Consider the following 16,181-nt stretch of genomic DNA (forward strand, 5'->3'; position numbering starts at 1 on the left):
CCCACCTCGTCCCTGAAGACCCAATCTTTTGTTTTTTGTGCATTCAGTACCCATGGTCCCAAACCCTGCCACCTGTCGCTGGACGTCTTAGCCAGTGACACGTGAGGAAAAGAGTCTTCCACATCAAAAAGATACTGGCCGTCACAGATACTTTAGATAAGTTCACACTGACTGCACATCTGTAATCATTCCGATAAAATTCGTACAATAACAACTGATCTGGTTTCAACAATCTCCTGAACCAATCCTTCTCAGATGGTTTGTCAGGGCCATCGCGGTGTATGTGTGCTGTGCAGTGCAGCATATCCCCAGCAAGAAACTTGGTGTTAATAGGATTAACATGATTACTTCCTTCCAGGGTGAGTGAATCGCTCACTGAACTTATCGTTCTCCGGCTTAATCACCACTCATAGACATACATCAGGAGTATTTTACAGCCTGCACTGGTAAATCTTCTTTTTGTATTACCTGCCAGCCCCAGTCTCAAGATGAGCAAATCCAACCCCAGTCTCACTATGAGAACCCAAGCCATTAGATTTAAAGGACAGAATTCCGATAACAGAAGTGAGAATTTAAATGTTTCCCCATTACTGGTTTCGCACAATAGGGGTGCGGTAAATCTCTCTCGTATCACAGCTCCTGATGCACCCATTGAGTTCAGGAACCTTCCACTGTCTTTATTGTTTTGAAATAGGTAAAGGTGGATAAATTCCCAGGACCTGATCAGGTGTACCCGAGAACTCTGTGGGAAGCTAGAGAAGTGATTTCTGGGCCTCTTGCTGAGATATTTGTATCATCGATAATCACAGGTAAGGTGCTGGAAGACTGGAGGTTGGCTAACGTGGTGCCACTGTTTAAGAAGGGGGGTAAGGACAAGCCAGGGAACTACAGACCAGTGAGCCTGACCTCGGTGGTGGGCAAGTTGTTGGAGGGAATCCTGAGGGACAGGAAGTACATGTATTTGGAAAGGCAAAGATTGATTACGGATAGTCAACATGGCTTTGTGCGTGGAAAATCATGTCTCACAAACTTGACTGAGTTTTTTGAAGAAGTAACAAAGAAGATTGATGAGGGCAGAGCAGTAGATGTGATCTATATGGATTGCAGTAAGGCATTCGATGAGGTTCCCCATGGGACACTGATTAGCAAGGTTAGATCTCATGAAATACAGGGAGAACTAGCCATTTGGATACAGAGGTAAAAACAATGACTGCAGATGCTGGAAACCAGATTCTGGATTAGTGGTGCTGGAAGAGCACAGCAGTTCAGGCAGCATCCAAGGAGCTTCGAAATTGACGTTTCAGGCAAAGGCCTTTCATCAGGAATAAAGGCAGTGAGCCTGAAGCATGGAGAGATAAGTTAGAGGAGGGTGGTGGTGGGGAGAAAGTAGCATAGAGTACAATGGGTAAGTGGGTGAGGGGATGAAGGTGATAGGTCAGGGAGGAGAGGGTGGAGTGGATAGGTGGAAAAGGAGATAGGCAGGTAGGACAAGTTCGGACAAGTCATGGGGACAGTGCTGAGCTGGAAGTTTGGAACTAGGATGAGGTGGGGGAAGGGGAAATGAGGAAACCGTTGAAGTCCACATTGATGCCCTGGGGTTGAAGTGTTCTGAGGTGGAAGATGAGGCGTTCTTCCTCCAGGCGCCTGGTGGTGAGGGAGCGGCGGTGAAGGAGGCCCAGGACCTCCATGTCCTCGGCAGAGTGGGAGGGGGAGTTGAAATGTTGTGCCACGGGGCGGTGTGGTTGATTGGTGCGGGTGTCCCGGAGATGTTCCCTAAAGCGCTCTGCTAGGAAGTGCCCAGTCTCCCCAATGTAGAGGAGACCGCATCGGGAGCAACGGATACAATAAATGATATTAGTGGATGTGCAAGTAAAACTTTGATGGATGTGGAAGGCTCCTTTAGGGCCTTGGATAGAGGTGAGGGGGGAGGTGTGGGCGCAGGTTTTACAGTTCCTGCAGTGGCAGGGGAAAGTGCCAGGATGGGAGGGTGGGTTGGAGGGGGGGCGTGGACCTGACCAGGTAGTCACGGAGGGAACGATCTTTGCAGAAGGCGGAAAGGGGTGGGGAGGGAAATATATCCCTGGTGGTGGGGTCTGTTTGGAGGTGGCGGAAATGTCGGCGGATGATTTGGTTTATGCGAAGGTTGATAGGGTGGAAGGTGAGCACCAGGGGCGCTCTGTTCTTGTTACGGTTGGAGGGGTGGGGTCTGAGGATTCAAAGGTAGAAGACAGAGGGTGGTGGTGGAGGGTTGTTTTTCAGACTGGAGGCCTGTGACCAGTGGAGTGCCACAAGGATCGGTGCTGGGTCCTCTACTTTTTGTCATTTACATAAATTATTTGGATGTGAGCATAAGAGGTACAGTTAGTAAGTTTGCAGATGACACCAAAATTGGAGGTATAGTGGACAGCGAAGAGGGTTACCTCAGATTACAACAGGATCTGGACCAGATGGGCCAATGGGCTGAGAAGTGGCAGATGGAGTTTAATTCAGATAAATGCGTTGTGCTGCATTTTGGGAAAGCAAATCTTAGCAGGACTTATACACTTAATGTTGAAAAATGTGATGCTGGAAAAACACAGCAGGCCAGGCAGCATCCGAGGAGCAGGAGAATCGACGTTTCGGGCATAAGCCCTTCTTCAGGAATTCCTGAAGAAGGGCTTATGCCCGAAACGTCGATTCTGCTGCTCCTCGGATGCTGCCTGGCCTGCTGTGTTTTTCCAGCATCACATTTTTCAACTCTGGTCTCCAGCATTTGCAGTCCTCACTTTCTCCTTATACACTTAAATGGTAAGGTCTTAGGGAGTGTTGCTGAACAAAGAGACCTTGGAGTGCAGGTTCATAGCTCCTTGAAAGTGAGTCGCAGGTAGATAGGATAGTGAAGAAGGCGTTTGATATGCTTTCTTTTGTTGGTTAGAGTATTGAGTTCAGGAATTGGGAGGTCATGTTGCAGATGTACAGGACATTCGTTAGGCCACTGTTGGAGTATTGCATGCAATTCTGGTCTCCTTCCTATTGGAAAAATGTTGTGAAACTTGAAAGGGTTCAGAAAAGATTTACAAGGATGTTGCCAGGGTTGGAGGATTTGAGCTATAAGGAGAGGCTGAACAGGCTAGGGCTGTTTTCCCTGGAGCGTCGGAGGCTGAGGGGTGACCTTATAGAGGTTTACAAAATTATGAGGGACATGGATGGGATGAATAGACAAAGTCTTTTCCCTGGGATCGGGGAATCCAGAACTAGAGGGATATGTTTAGGGTGAGAAGGGAAAGATATAAAAGAGACCTAAGGGGCAACATTTTCACGCAGAGGGTGGTATGTGTATGGAATGAGCTGCCAGAGGAAGTGGTGGAGGCTGGTACAATTGCAACATTTAAGAGGCATTTGTATGGGTATATGAATGGGAAGGGTTTGGAGGGATATGGGCCGGGTGCAGGCAGTTGGGACTAGATTGGATTGGGATATCTGCTTGGCATGGACAGGTTGGACCGAAGGGTCTATTTCCGTGCTGTACATCTCTAGGTCTCTATTTGTGTCGACTCTCTGAACTGGCTTGATTAAAGAATATGTTGCCCCTGTATCTACCAAAAAAGTAACTGGCGTACTTTCCACATATAACATACAGATAGACATTGACTTGTACGCATCATCGTTGTACTGAACATACAGTCCACGCTTTGCAATCTTAGCGCTCAATATAGAGGTGGAACGTGTTTCAGTGCCCATACGGTTAGTACAGGAGTTTAGCATAAGCGAGTCTTCGTTGCCAAGCATAAAGTAAAGAGGCTTACCTGTACCTTGTGGGCTGCCCACCTCCACCTCTGCCTCTCTCTTTTCCCGCAGCCCCTCCCTCCAATGGCTGGGCGACCATTTGCATCATAGTAAGCTGAGCTTTATGTGCTTACTGTTCCATCTTTAGTTTCTGCTTCTCCTTCTCTTGGGCCAGCAATTTTTCAGCAAGTATCGTGTGTTGTTCTATCAAATTCAGCTTCCCCGTGTCCCAGGTAATTCATATGTCTTTTACCTTTTTTGCTATTTCGTCCTTCATTCCATTGATGAAGCTGTTCCTCAGGAGTGCCTCATACGGCGTGATCTCTGTCCCCGTTATGCCCTCGGGTGGTGTCAGTCCACTATGGACGTTATGGACTTTAGTGAGATGCGTAAGATACTGGGACACTGTCTCATCTTCTTGTTGTCTACACATTGCAATCATGTCCATACGTACTGGGAATGCTTCCCTACAGGCGGATGCCAGCACTGCAACAAAAGCATCAAAGTCTCTGTTCTCCGCCGCTTGCGGGTTGGCTGCTCTGGCATGGACATTTGCGGCTGGCCAGTTATATTTGATTTTGGTGCCGTCCGCACCCAGTTTTCATCAAAGGAGACGTCTCATCTCATGTGACATGGGATGGAACTCGATACAGAACTTTGTCACTTCTTCGGCGAACTTATTACCTCCAACCTTGTGTGGGTCAGGCAACTGCCCATAGGCACTTTCCAGATCCTTCATGGTCCATGGCCAGTGGACCAACATCAGGTACCCCTCTGGTCCTGCAACTTCAACCATTGGTGCTTGCAGAACCACCTAGTTAGGTGATTGTATGCCACCACTCTCACTGTCTGACTCATCGTCCGTCGTGGAATGATCGTGGACAGGCGCTGGATGCCTTTTCGTCTTGGAGTGGCCTTCTTTCTCTTGGGCTTCTTGCTTCGATTGGTTGCGAATACGAAGTGCTACCGGTGATCCAGCAGACCCTGAGGCGGCAGCCGCTGACTTGGAACCTTCACCTGGCGGATCTCGTAGGGGAGCTGTAGGTTTCGGAGGGCAGCCATCAAGGTCAGGATCTGCAATAAACTTAATACACTGTACAGCTTCATTAGGTTGGTTTGCGCACGCATCTGCATTTGCACTGGTGTTTGTACGCGTATTTGACCTATCTTTTACTTGAGATTTCCTTTCCCTGATATCAACCTCAGCCTTCTACATGTTATAAGCACTCCAATTCACAGGTTCTATTTTTCCATTCCATGTCTCCTTCTCTCTCTCCTCCAACCGTGACCTCAGTCCTTTCAACTGCCTTTTCCTATCACTTCCTCCCTCCGGAAAACCACATTCCTTGATCCACAATTCTAACTGCTTTACAGACTCTGGGTTGTAATTATTTAGCATGTATTGTAGTTTTGGTTGGCCATTCCAAGTCCCCTGTGGACCCTCTTTTTGATTGCTCTTGCTGGAGCCCATTTTCAGCGTTACTGGAAAAGTGTCCAGCTCTCTCGCTTTCTCTCTCGCAGTACCGTTATCTTTCTCCTTTGACTTGCTTTTACCTCCAGAGGTCCCCTCTTGCATTGGGCGCGTCCACCTCAATGCCTTGGTTTTCGTAAACCAAGAAACCCGGTACGTCTTTGGCGAGTCCAACTCAGCCAGTGATGATGGCTCCAAGTCTAAAATCACCCTTAAACTTGCTGTCTCTTAAGCACGCTAGAGATGGCAATCCCTTCCCTTGAGTTTTACTTGAATACAGCGCGAGAGTTCACTGGACTCTCTCCCTGACTTATTTATTCTCTTAAAATGAGTCTCTGTGTAGGATTACGGAAGCCACGACTCTTACCCCGACCCTATCGGTTCGGACCCCAGCGCTGGGGCGATCCACAGATTCCCAGTCCTCTCACGCAAAGGGGCCAATTTAGCGCTCGAGATGAAGTGAAAGTCCTTCAAGGCGCTGGCGCCTACACCCCCTGGGAATCTTCAGAATCTTACCCAGTCGCGGGGTCCCAGGCTGTCGTGGAAATTAAATCAACTCGACTCAAATGCTAGCAAGAGCAAAGAAAAAGTTTATTTTGGACTCTGCAGAGCTGACCCAATACATTGGCAACATGCCGCATGTAAGGGGCGCTTAACAACTTTCACATACTCTATACTAAACTTCACTTATCCTTATCACACCTCAAGGCCAAAAGCTTGGAACATTCGAGCTCCTTTCCACATATGGAGTTGTTTTTCTCATTCCTTGACTGCTGACATGATAGGTAAAAACAAGGACTGCAGATGCTGGAAACCAGAGTCTAGATTAGAATGGTGCTGGAAAAGCACAGCAGGTCAGGCAGCATCCAAGAAGCAGGAAAATCGACGTTTCGGGCAAAAGCCCTTCATCAGGAGTAGAGACAGGGTGCCTGCAGAGTGGAGAGATAAATGAGAGGGGTTGGGGGTGGGGAGAAAATAGCATAGAGTACAATAGGTGAATGGGGGTGGGGACGGAGGTGATCGGTCAGAGAGGAGGGCAGTGGAAGGTAGCAAGGAGTTCAATGGGTGAATGGGGGTGGGGATGAAGGTGATAGGTGAGAGAGGAGGGTGGAGTGGATAGGTGGAAAGGAAGATAGGCAGGTAGGACAGGTCATAAGGGCGGTGCTGATCTGGAAGGCTGGAGCTGGGATAAGGGGGTGAAGAGGAAATAAGGAAACTGGTGAAATCAATATTGATGCCCTGGGGTTGAAGTGTTCTGAGGCAGAAAATGAGGCATTCTTCCTCCAGGCGTCGGGTGGTGAGGGAGTGGCGGTGGAGGAGGCCCAGGACCTGCATGTCCTCAGCAGAGTGGGAGGGGGAGTTGAAATGTTGGGCCACAGGGTGGTGGGGTTGATTGGTACGAGTGTCCTGGAGATGTTCCCTAAAGCGCTTTGCTAGGAGGCGTCCAGTCTCGCCAATGTAGAGGAGACCGCATTGGGTGCAACGAATACAATAAATAATATTGGTTGATATGCAGGTAAAACTGACATGATAGTTTACTATCATGGGCAAGGGCAATAAACTATCATGCTGACATGATGGTTTATTAACCTTGAGAGTCTGCTGGAAGTTTGGTTTAACTTTACATTTTTTCTGTCTGCTTGCAATACTTTAACTGTAAAACCTGTGCCCACACCTCCTCCCTCACCTCCATCCAAGGCCCTAAAGGAGCCTTCCACATCCATCAAAGTTTTCCCTGCACATCCACTAATATCATCTATTGTATCCGTTGCTCCCGATGCGGTCTCCTCTACATTGGGGAGACTGGGCGCCTCCTAGCAGAGCGCTTTAGGGAACATCTCAGAGACACCCGCATCAATCAACCAAATCGCCCAGTGGCTCAACATTTCAACTCCCCCTCCCACTCTGCCGAGGATATGGAGGTGCTGGGCCTCCTCCACCGCCGCTCCCTCACCACCAGACGCCTGGAGGAAGAACGCCTCATCTTCTGCCTCGGAACACTTCAACCCCAGGGCATCAATATGGATTTCAACAGTTTCCTCATTTCCCCTTCCCCCACCTCATCCTAGTTTCTAACCTCCAGTAACTCGACCTGTCCGGACTTGTCCGACCTGCCCAGCTCCTTTTCCACCTATCCACTCCACCCTCTCTTCCCTGACCTATCACCTTCATCTCCTTCCCCACCTACCTATTGTACTCTATGCTACTCTCTCCCCACCCCCACCCTCCTCTAGCTTATCTCTCCATGCTTCAGGCTCTCTGCCTTTATTCCTGATGAAGAGCTTTTGCCCGAAACGTCGATTTTGCCTGTCCTCGGATGCTGCCTGAATTGCTGTGCTCTTCCAGCACCACTAATCCAGAATACTTTTTCAAAGTCAGGTCCGTACTTCTTTGTTTCAACCATGCCATTACAGATTTCACAATAAATGTTAAATTTCCATTATACTAGCAACAAACTATTCTTACAACACCATATACCTGTTGGGAACTGTATGGTTTATATTTACTTTAAAACAACAGAAATGTTTAATAAGAATTAAACACAAACCAGACATCAGATGATATAGAAATCTTACATGTTATCACATAACTGAAATACCTTATTGACTAATAGTTCATTATTCTCTACATAATATACTTTGATTTTAGTGTAATAAGTAATCGTTGATCATGATTCAGTAATATTTTATTAATTATGTTACAGTCAATAAACTATCTGCATGGATATCAAACACAATGCCACAGCAACAATTATTAGGCGACTGACTGTGTGGAGTTTGCACATTCTCCCCGTGTCTGCGTGGGTTTCCTCCAGGTGCTCCGGTTTCCTCCCACAATCCAAAAATGTGCAGGTCAGGTGAACTGGCCATGCTAAATTGCCTGTCGTGTTCGGTGCAGGGGTAAACATAGGGGAATGACTCTGGGTGGATGCGCTTCGGCGGGTCGGTGTGGACTTGTTGGGCCGGAGGGCATGTTTCCACACAGTAAGTAATCTAATGTAAGTAATCTAATCTAAAAAAAAGATAACCAAAAGTAATACAACCCCACCAATCTTATTTATCTATCTATATCAATTAATATAAAAAGCCAGTGTTTAGCACCTGCATATCACATATTTGGAATTCTATCCTTCAAGAAACCCAGAAAATAATAAAAGAACATAAATATTTCGCTGTCACAGTCCATTTTATACAAACGTCTTTCCAGAATTTCCACTGTCTCTGTGAATAGAACCTATAGAAAAAACAAAGCACAAATTAAACAAAATGCAAAGCAACAACCTACTAAATGAGTATACTGAATCATATACTGAATGTATTTATCCTCAACCATTACCTCCTTTCCACAGACTTACCCTATTCTTAAGAGCTTTTACTTTGTTTATTCTTCTATTCCTGTACTACTGTGCTTTTTCTCTTTTCTCTTTTTCACATAAAGTTTCCTCTCCTGCCCAGATACTAGCTCTGTTCCCTATGTGTGATTCAACCGAAATTGTAAGAGAAGATGGAATTTCTATGTCTCAAAGCACGAGGGGAAGAAACAAATTTTCCTCAGCGCTGTTGTTCCAGAAATGACTTTCCACCCTAGTCTACTGACCTAGCATTTAAATCTACTGACCTAGAATTGAATCTGGTGAAGTTCCCAGGGTAGGCTCCATGAGGCAGAGAGACCAACACAATAGTGAAGCAGCTCAGGTTACCAGCAGTGTAAATCACTGTGTCACATAGACAAATGCTGGTGCACATTACACTGATGTTGAGTAATGAGATGCATAATAACATGACGTTGCCATCTATTTTGGAGAGGCACATAGAATGTCCACTGTCATTTCTGCTACAAAATCCAAGAATCTGCAAAGATTAGTCAAGAGTCAATAGCTCTGCAATCAATTTCCAGCCTTTTCTCACCTCAGTACTGTCCAAAGTCATGAAAGAACAAAAAGGAATATCTGGGTCTTATGAAGGTGCTGACGAAATATGAAATAATTGAGGTAAAAGAATCACAGACCAATTTATGGAAGAAAGCACAATACAACTCCTTCAACACTACCAAATGTTCCCATACCTGAACCATCAGAATTTCACCGGAATAGTAGCACTTTCCCAAATGGACAGAGAGAGACACAGATACAGAAACACGGACAGAGAAAGAGAAACAGGATAAGTAAAATGATGGAAAAAGTCTTGGACATACAGAGAAAGAGGGCTATAAAGAAAGAGAAAGGAACCTCAGATATACATACAAACAATGATAACCAGAGACAAAAGGTAGAATCACAGTAAGGAACATCGAAAAAAATGGCTATACACCAGACAGAAAGAATGAGAAAGGAGAAGAGCCAAGGGTACACAGAAAACAACCACGAGAAAAGAAAGTAGCGTCAGAAATATTTCTAGCAATTCATTATCAAGTATGAACAATTAATTGAGCAGACTGTGTCAGACCAGACCTGGAAAATATAAAAGTTAAGAAGTTTTGTTCAATGGCTTTTGATTAGATTAGATTCCCTACAGTGTGGAAACAAACCCTTCTGCCCAAATTGATCTTAGGAAGAGTAACCCACCCGGACCCATTTCCCTCTGACTAATGCACCTCACACTTTGGGCAATTTAGCATGGCCAATTCACCTGACCTGCACATCTTTGGATTGTGGGAGAAAACCAAAGCACCCAGAGGAAACCCACACAGACATGGGGAGAACGTGCAAACTCCACACAGACAGTCACCCGAGACTGGAATCAAACCTGGGTCCCTGGAACTGTGAGGCCGTAGTGTTAACCACTGAGCCACCATGCCACACTATTTTGATTCTACGTAATCAGGTGTTTCCCCACATGGTCAAATATACAGTGCCTCTTGTGATAAAAATGCTTAAATGTACTGAGGCATTATTTGGAATATGTCTATGATTCCTACTTTGTACTCATAAGATTTTTTTCCTATTATTTGTGTAACTGATGTCAGGTACGTTTTAAACATTAATACATGTTGATAGATATCAAAAATATTAATTGTTGGTGCAGATTTAATAAGCTACTTTTGACATGGAGAAAAAAATCTACTAGCAGTTTTAATTATAATGCAAAACGAAAATCACTACTACCCTGTACTAAAACATGGGGGGGGAGGGGGTGCTATCATTTCCATCTAAACATTTCAAAACAGAAAAATGCACTACCCTCTATATGCAAAAAAGGGGAAATATTTACAGACAAGTATCTATTACGTGGAGGACAACAATTGCATCTGCTGCATACATTAAATAGACAAAAAAGGAACAATTTTATCTTATAATGGAGCAAAAAAAGTGTTTACATTAAAATTAGGAGAACAATCACTTCCCATGACTCCTCTACATGGCTGTTTTTATCTCATCTCAACTGGGCTCAGTCTTATCCTGCAAAGACCTTATGGTCTCTCTTATTATGCCAGTCTCAGTTTAATAACACTGTTGGCACTGGCGTTGATGCCATTAAAAGATCCAAGCTGATATTTGCCACTGACTCTAGAACTGCGCTATTAGCAATATTACCACTGCCAGGAAATATATTTTCCAACTGCACTTTCAAGTCATAGAATCATGGAGATCAACAGCACAGAAACAAGGTCCTTTGGCCTATCGAGTCTGTGCCAGTCAAAAACAAAACTTAACTATTCTAATCCATTTTCCAGCTCTTGGCCAATAGCTTTGTATATATTGGCATCACAAGTGCACATCTAAGTACTTCTGAAATGTTATGAGGAAAATGATTTTAAGAAGATTTACAAGGATTGCCAGGATTGGAGGGTTTGAGCCATAGAGAGAGGCTGAATAGGATGGGACGTTTCCCTGGAGTGTCAGAGGCTGAGGGGTGACCTTATAAAATCATGAGGGGCATGGATAGGGTAAATAGACAAGGTCTTTTCCCTGGGGTGGTGGAGTCCAGAACTAGAGGGCATAAATTTAGAGTGAGAGGGGAAAGATTTAGAATAGACATAAGGTGCAACTTTTTCACACAGAGGGTGGAGCGAGTATGAAATGACCTGCCAGAGAATGTGGAGGAGGCTGGTACAATTACAGCATTTAAAAGGCATCTGGATGGGTTTATGAATAGGAAAGGTTTAAAGGGAAATGGGACACATGCTGGCAAATGGGACTAGATTAATTTAGGATATGTGGTCAGCTTGGACGAGTTGGATTGAAGGATCTGTTTCCATGCTGTACATCTCTATGACTCTGTGACTCTAAGACATGAAGGGCAATTTTTTTACACAGAGTGTAATTTGTGCATGAAATGAGTTTCCAAAGCAAGTGGTGGATGTAGGTATAGTAGCAAACTTTTAAAGACTTTTGAATAAGTACATGAATAAGAAATGTTTGGAGGGATATGGGCCAAGCGCAGGTGTGTGGGACTTTTTATTTTGGGATTATGGTCGGCAAGGACTGGTAGGACTGAAGGGTCTGTTTCAATACTGTATGGCTCTATGACTCTTGTGATAGCCATGCTACAATGTGTTGGGTATTGGGGCAGATCCACATTGTGTATGATATGGAAACAAAGGACTTAGGAGCAAAGGTATGCCATTTGGTCCTTCAAACCTGCTCCATCATTGAATAAGATCAAGGCTGGGAGAAAGTGAGGACTGCAGGTGCCAGAGATCAGAGTCGAAGAGTGTGGCGCTGGAAAAGCACAGCCGGTCAGGTAGATCTGAGGTGCAGGAGATTTCAGGCATAAGCCCTTCATCAGGATACTGCCTGACCGGCTGTGCTTTTCCAGCGCCACACTCTTTGACTAAGATCATGGCTGATCTGGTTTTGGTCTAAGCTTCACTTCCCGTGCATTCCCTATAACCCTTGACTTCCTTGAGTATCGAAAACCTAACTCAACCTTGAATAAGTTTGAAGACTCTGCTTTTGCTACCTCCTGGGGAGCGCATCTGTTACAAATTTAAAAGGATGTGCTGGGGGGCAATAAACTGTATATTCAAAATCCCATACTCCTCTCCATATTTTAGAGCTTTAAGTAATATATACTGTCCGGACTCATCTCTTAGCTGTCTTAATATTTGGAACGGAAGATTCTTCCGGATAAGAATGGCCACTCTGCTACTTTTCGAACTGAAAGATGAAAAGAACACCTCACCAAATCCTCCCTGCTGCAGCTTCAAATGCTCCTTATCAAGTAGTTGTGTCACCTGTTAAAGGGCTACATCGACCCTCTCTTTTTTTAGACTTGATAGTATCTTTTTCCTTTTTCCTCCCTCCAGGTGCACCACCTAAACGAATGGCTAGCCATGATCGTACGAGAAAGTCCGAGACCCCCCCAGGAGGAAGAACCCCACTCAAAAAGCATTGAGTATAGACCGTAAACAATTTGCATAAATTTAAAAATACAACCTTTGAAACAACTAAATCAAAGCTACTAAGAACTGCTCCTAACAAATAATAACTTAAGATATAATTAAAAGGAGACTTTCCCCTTATCCACAGGGGGCACTCCTACCATCCAATAATCCCACCATAACTTCTTCCAGCTAGAGGCATGACCTCGGCCCAGACATCGCAAAGTAAGGTTAACAAACATCTTATAATTCAGAAATTAAAAGTGGGCTACCAACCTGCCCCCCTTCTTATTATTACCCTAGGCATTCTTAACAAAGCAGCAACATGAAATATATAAAAGTATAATCCCAGCAAATATTAAAGGAAAACTCAAAAATATCCCCAAACAACCAACAAGCAAGTTATAAACAAGAGTTAAAAGAAAGAACTCCCCCAAGGAAGGATGAAAAAGAGAAAGGGGAAAGGTGGAGGAAAAAAGGGCTAAAATAAAATAGTTGTCCATATAGTTCATTGTCCTTCAGTCTATTTGAGAGCATTCAAAAATTCTTTTGCTTTTTCCGATGATCCGAAGTTATACACAGACTCTCCGTGACTGAAGAGCAGCGTTGCCAGGTATCTCATGGCATACTGAACATGTAAATCCCTCAGATGCTTCTTTACCTCATCAAATGCCTTCCTCTTGCGTATCACAACTGGAGGGAAGTCTTGGAACAGCATTATTTTGGATCCCTTGTATACCAGGAAGGGGAGGGAGGTGTCAAAGATGGTCCAGGTAAATTTAAGGTCAGGGTAGAATGTGTTGGTGAAGTTGATGAATTGCTCAACCTTCATCAACTTCACCAATACATTCCACCCTGACCTTAAATTTACCTGGACCATCCCTGACACCTCCCTCCCCTTCCTGGACTCTCCATCTCCATTAATGATGACTGACTTGACACTGACATTTTTTACAAACCCACTGACTCCAACACCTATCTGGATTACACCTCTTCCCACCCTACCTCTTGCAAAAAGGTATTCCCAATTCCTCTGCCTCCGCCATATCTGCTCCCAGGAGGACCAGTTCCACTACAGAACACACCAGATGGCCTCCTTCTTTAGAGACCGCAATTTCCCTTCCCACGTGGTTAAAGATGCCCTCCAAAGCATCTCGTCCACATCTCGCACCTCCGCCCTCAGACCTCACCCCTCCAACCGTAACAAGGACAGAACACCCCTGGTGCTCACCTTCCACCCTACCAACCTTCGCATAAACCAAATCATCCGCCGACATTTCCGCCACCTCCAAACAGACCCCACCACCGGGAATATATTTCCCTCCCCACCCCTTTCCGCCTTCTGCAAAGATCGTTCCCTCCGTGACTACCTGGTCAGGTCCACGCCCCCCTACAACCCACCCTCCCATCCTGGCACTTTCCCCTGCCACCGCAGGAACTGTAAAACCTGCGCCCACACCTCCCCCCTCACCTCTATCCAAGGCCCTAAAGGAGCTTTGCATATCCACTAATATCATTTATTGTATCCGTTGCTCCCGATGCGGTCTCCTCTACATTGGGGAGACTGGGCGCCTCCTAGCAGAGCGCTTTAGGGAACATCTCCGGGACACCCGCACCAATCAACCACACCGCCCCATGGCACAACATTTCAACTCCCTCTCCCACTCTGCCGAGGACATGGAGGTCCTGGGCCTCCTTCACCGCCGCTCCCTCACCACCAGACGCCTGGAGGAAGAACGCCTCATCTTCCCCCTCGGAACACTTCAACCCCAGGGCATCAATGTGGACTTCAACAGTTTCCCCATTTCCCCTTCTCCCACCTCACGCTAGTTCCAAACTTCCAGCTCAGCACTGTCCCCATGACTTGTCTGGACTTGTCCTACCTGCCTATCTCCTTTACCACCTATCCACTCCACCCTCTCCTCCCTGACCTATCACCTTCATCCCCTCCCCCACTCACCCATTGTACTCTATGCTACTTTCTCCCCACCCCCACCCTCCTCTAGCTTATCTCTCCACGCTTCAGGCTCACTGCCTTTATTCCTGATGAAGGGCTTTTGCCCGAAACGTCGATTTTGAAGCTCCTTGGATGCTGCCTGAACTGCTGTGCTCTTCCAGCACCACTGATCCAGAATCTGGTTTCCAGCATCTGCAGTCATTGTTTTTACCTTCAATACCTTATCTGGGCTGACATGACACCAATTGTTAAAGTTCACTTGAGAATGTAACTTTTTAAAAAAGTTTTGCGATTTACATATGAAAGAACCGAAACCAATATGGTCATTCTAAAAGATGAGCAACTTAACAAACAATCCGGGGTTTTTTTCGATATATAATTTCAGGTACATCACACTGTCAACTTTTGCTATAAATTCAGTGTCTTACAATCTTATTCTTCACAATCACCTGATGAAGGAGCAGTGCTCTGAAAGCTAGTGCTTCCAAATAAACCTGTTGGACTATAACCTGGTGTTATGTGATTTTTAGTTTTGTACATCCCAGTCCAATACTGGAGTCTCCAAATCATGTGGAAAGTACTATTGTTAGAGGAATTCTAACCACCGGAGTGGCCGGGCAGCGATCATTTCCCCATCAGTAGCAATCACAAATACAAACGCAGCATGTCCACGTTATTCTTCAAGGATAACCTGCAAGATATTACTTACAGGATACTCTCGATATCCCAGCGGGATTTACACTTCCGGTTCTAACTTCTGTGCAAAACAGACTTCAACGAATCGTGTTCAGAGTAATGGAGGTGAAGTCAGTACAATGCCTTATTTCCTGTTTGAATTAACTCACAGATATCGTTCTGTGAATCCACTGGTAAAGCTCAAAAGAATTACTTCTACATTGAATTCACACCTTATTTAAAGAGCGAACATTAAGCAAAGCAAAAAAGAGTTCGCCTTCATTTAACGAGATTGCCGAGATGATTTATTTGGGGAGCTTCTTACTAAATTTCGCTATCAATGTATTAAGGACTTTTTTTCAGTTTTTGTTTTACGCTATCACTTTGTAAAGATACATTGAAGCCGCTTGGCGGGCCTCTCAACTACCACATGTAGCTGTACTCATAAGGGAAGAAACTGTTAGGGTCATCACAGCAGTATTTGATATCATTAAAACCACAGCGATAGTTGGCGCCTGGGTCGCTGCCGGGTTTTGGGACATGTGAAGATGGGGAACGACAGCATTGCAGGAGGTCTAATACCCGCTGCAGTCCGCACCCATGCGGACCCAGACACACGGAACCGGCAGGTTGTCTCAAAACCAAACCGCCTCAATGCGAATGGGAGAGGAGGGGCGAGGGAAGAAGCTTCAGGGGAGCCAGGGGTTAATTCCAAGCGCAAAGAGAAGCGAGTCCCACCGCAGTGATGCGCTAAACAAGAAGAGGCTCAGGCTCAGCAATCAGATACAAATCCAGCTGCGGAATCACAGAACAGGTTTGATTACTCTGAGCAACCCTTTGGCGTTAGGGGGTTCGCACCGTATCACAGAGACAGAAGTTTAGGAGGAGCCTGTTCGGCCCATTCACTCTGCACCAGCTCTCTGACTGAGAGCCAAGACTTCCAATCTCAAAAAACAGGATAGCTCCAGTAAGGATTCGCGCTGCAGTGTT

At 45.5% G+C, this 16,181-nt stretch overlaps 1 long non-coding RNA gene across 1 annotated transcript; it reads right to left on the reverse strand.

Moving 5' to 3' along the window:
• Positions 1-7,904: 7,904 nt before the first annotated feature.
• On the reverse strand, positions 7,905-15,875 carry LOC148149136 (uncharacterized). The gene is made up of 2 exons (XR_015758040.1): positions 15,226-15,875; positions 7,905-8,470 (listed from the first exon to the last, which is right to left on the reverse strand). It is a non-coding gene; the product is annotated as an uncharacterized LOC148149136 (long non-coding RNA).
• Positions 15,876-16,181: the final 306 nt, after the last annotated feature.

Source organism: Chiloscyllium plagiosum, unplaced genomic scaffold (assembly GCF_037043375.1).
Source record: "Chiloscyllium plagiosum isolate Xiang-an unplaced genomic scaffold, Cpla_swu_hap1 HiC_scaffold_9, whole genome shotgun sequence".
In the NCBI taxonomy this organism is placed as follows: Eukaryota; Metazoa; Chordata; class Chondrichthyes; order Orectolobiformes; family Hemiscylliidae; genus Chiloscyllium; species Chiloscyllium plagiosum.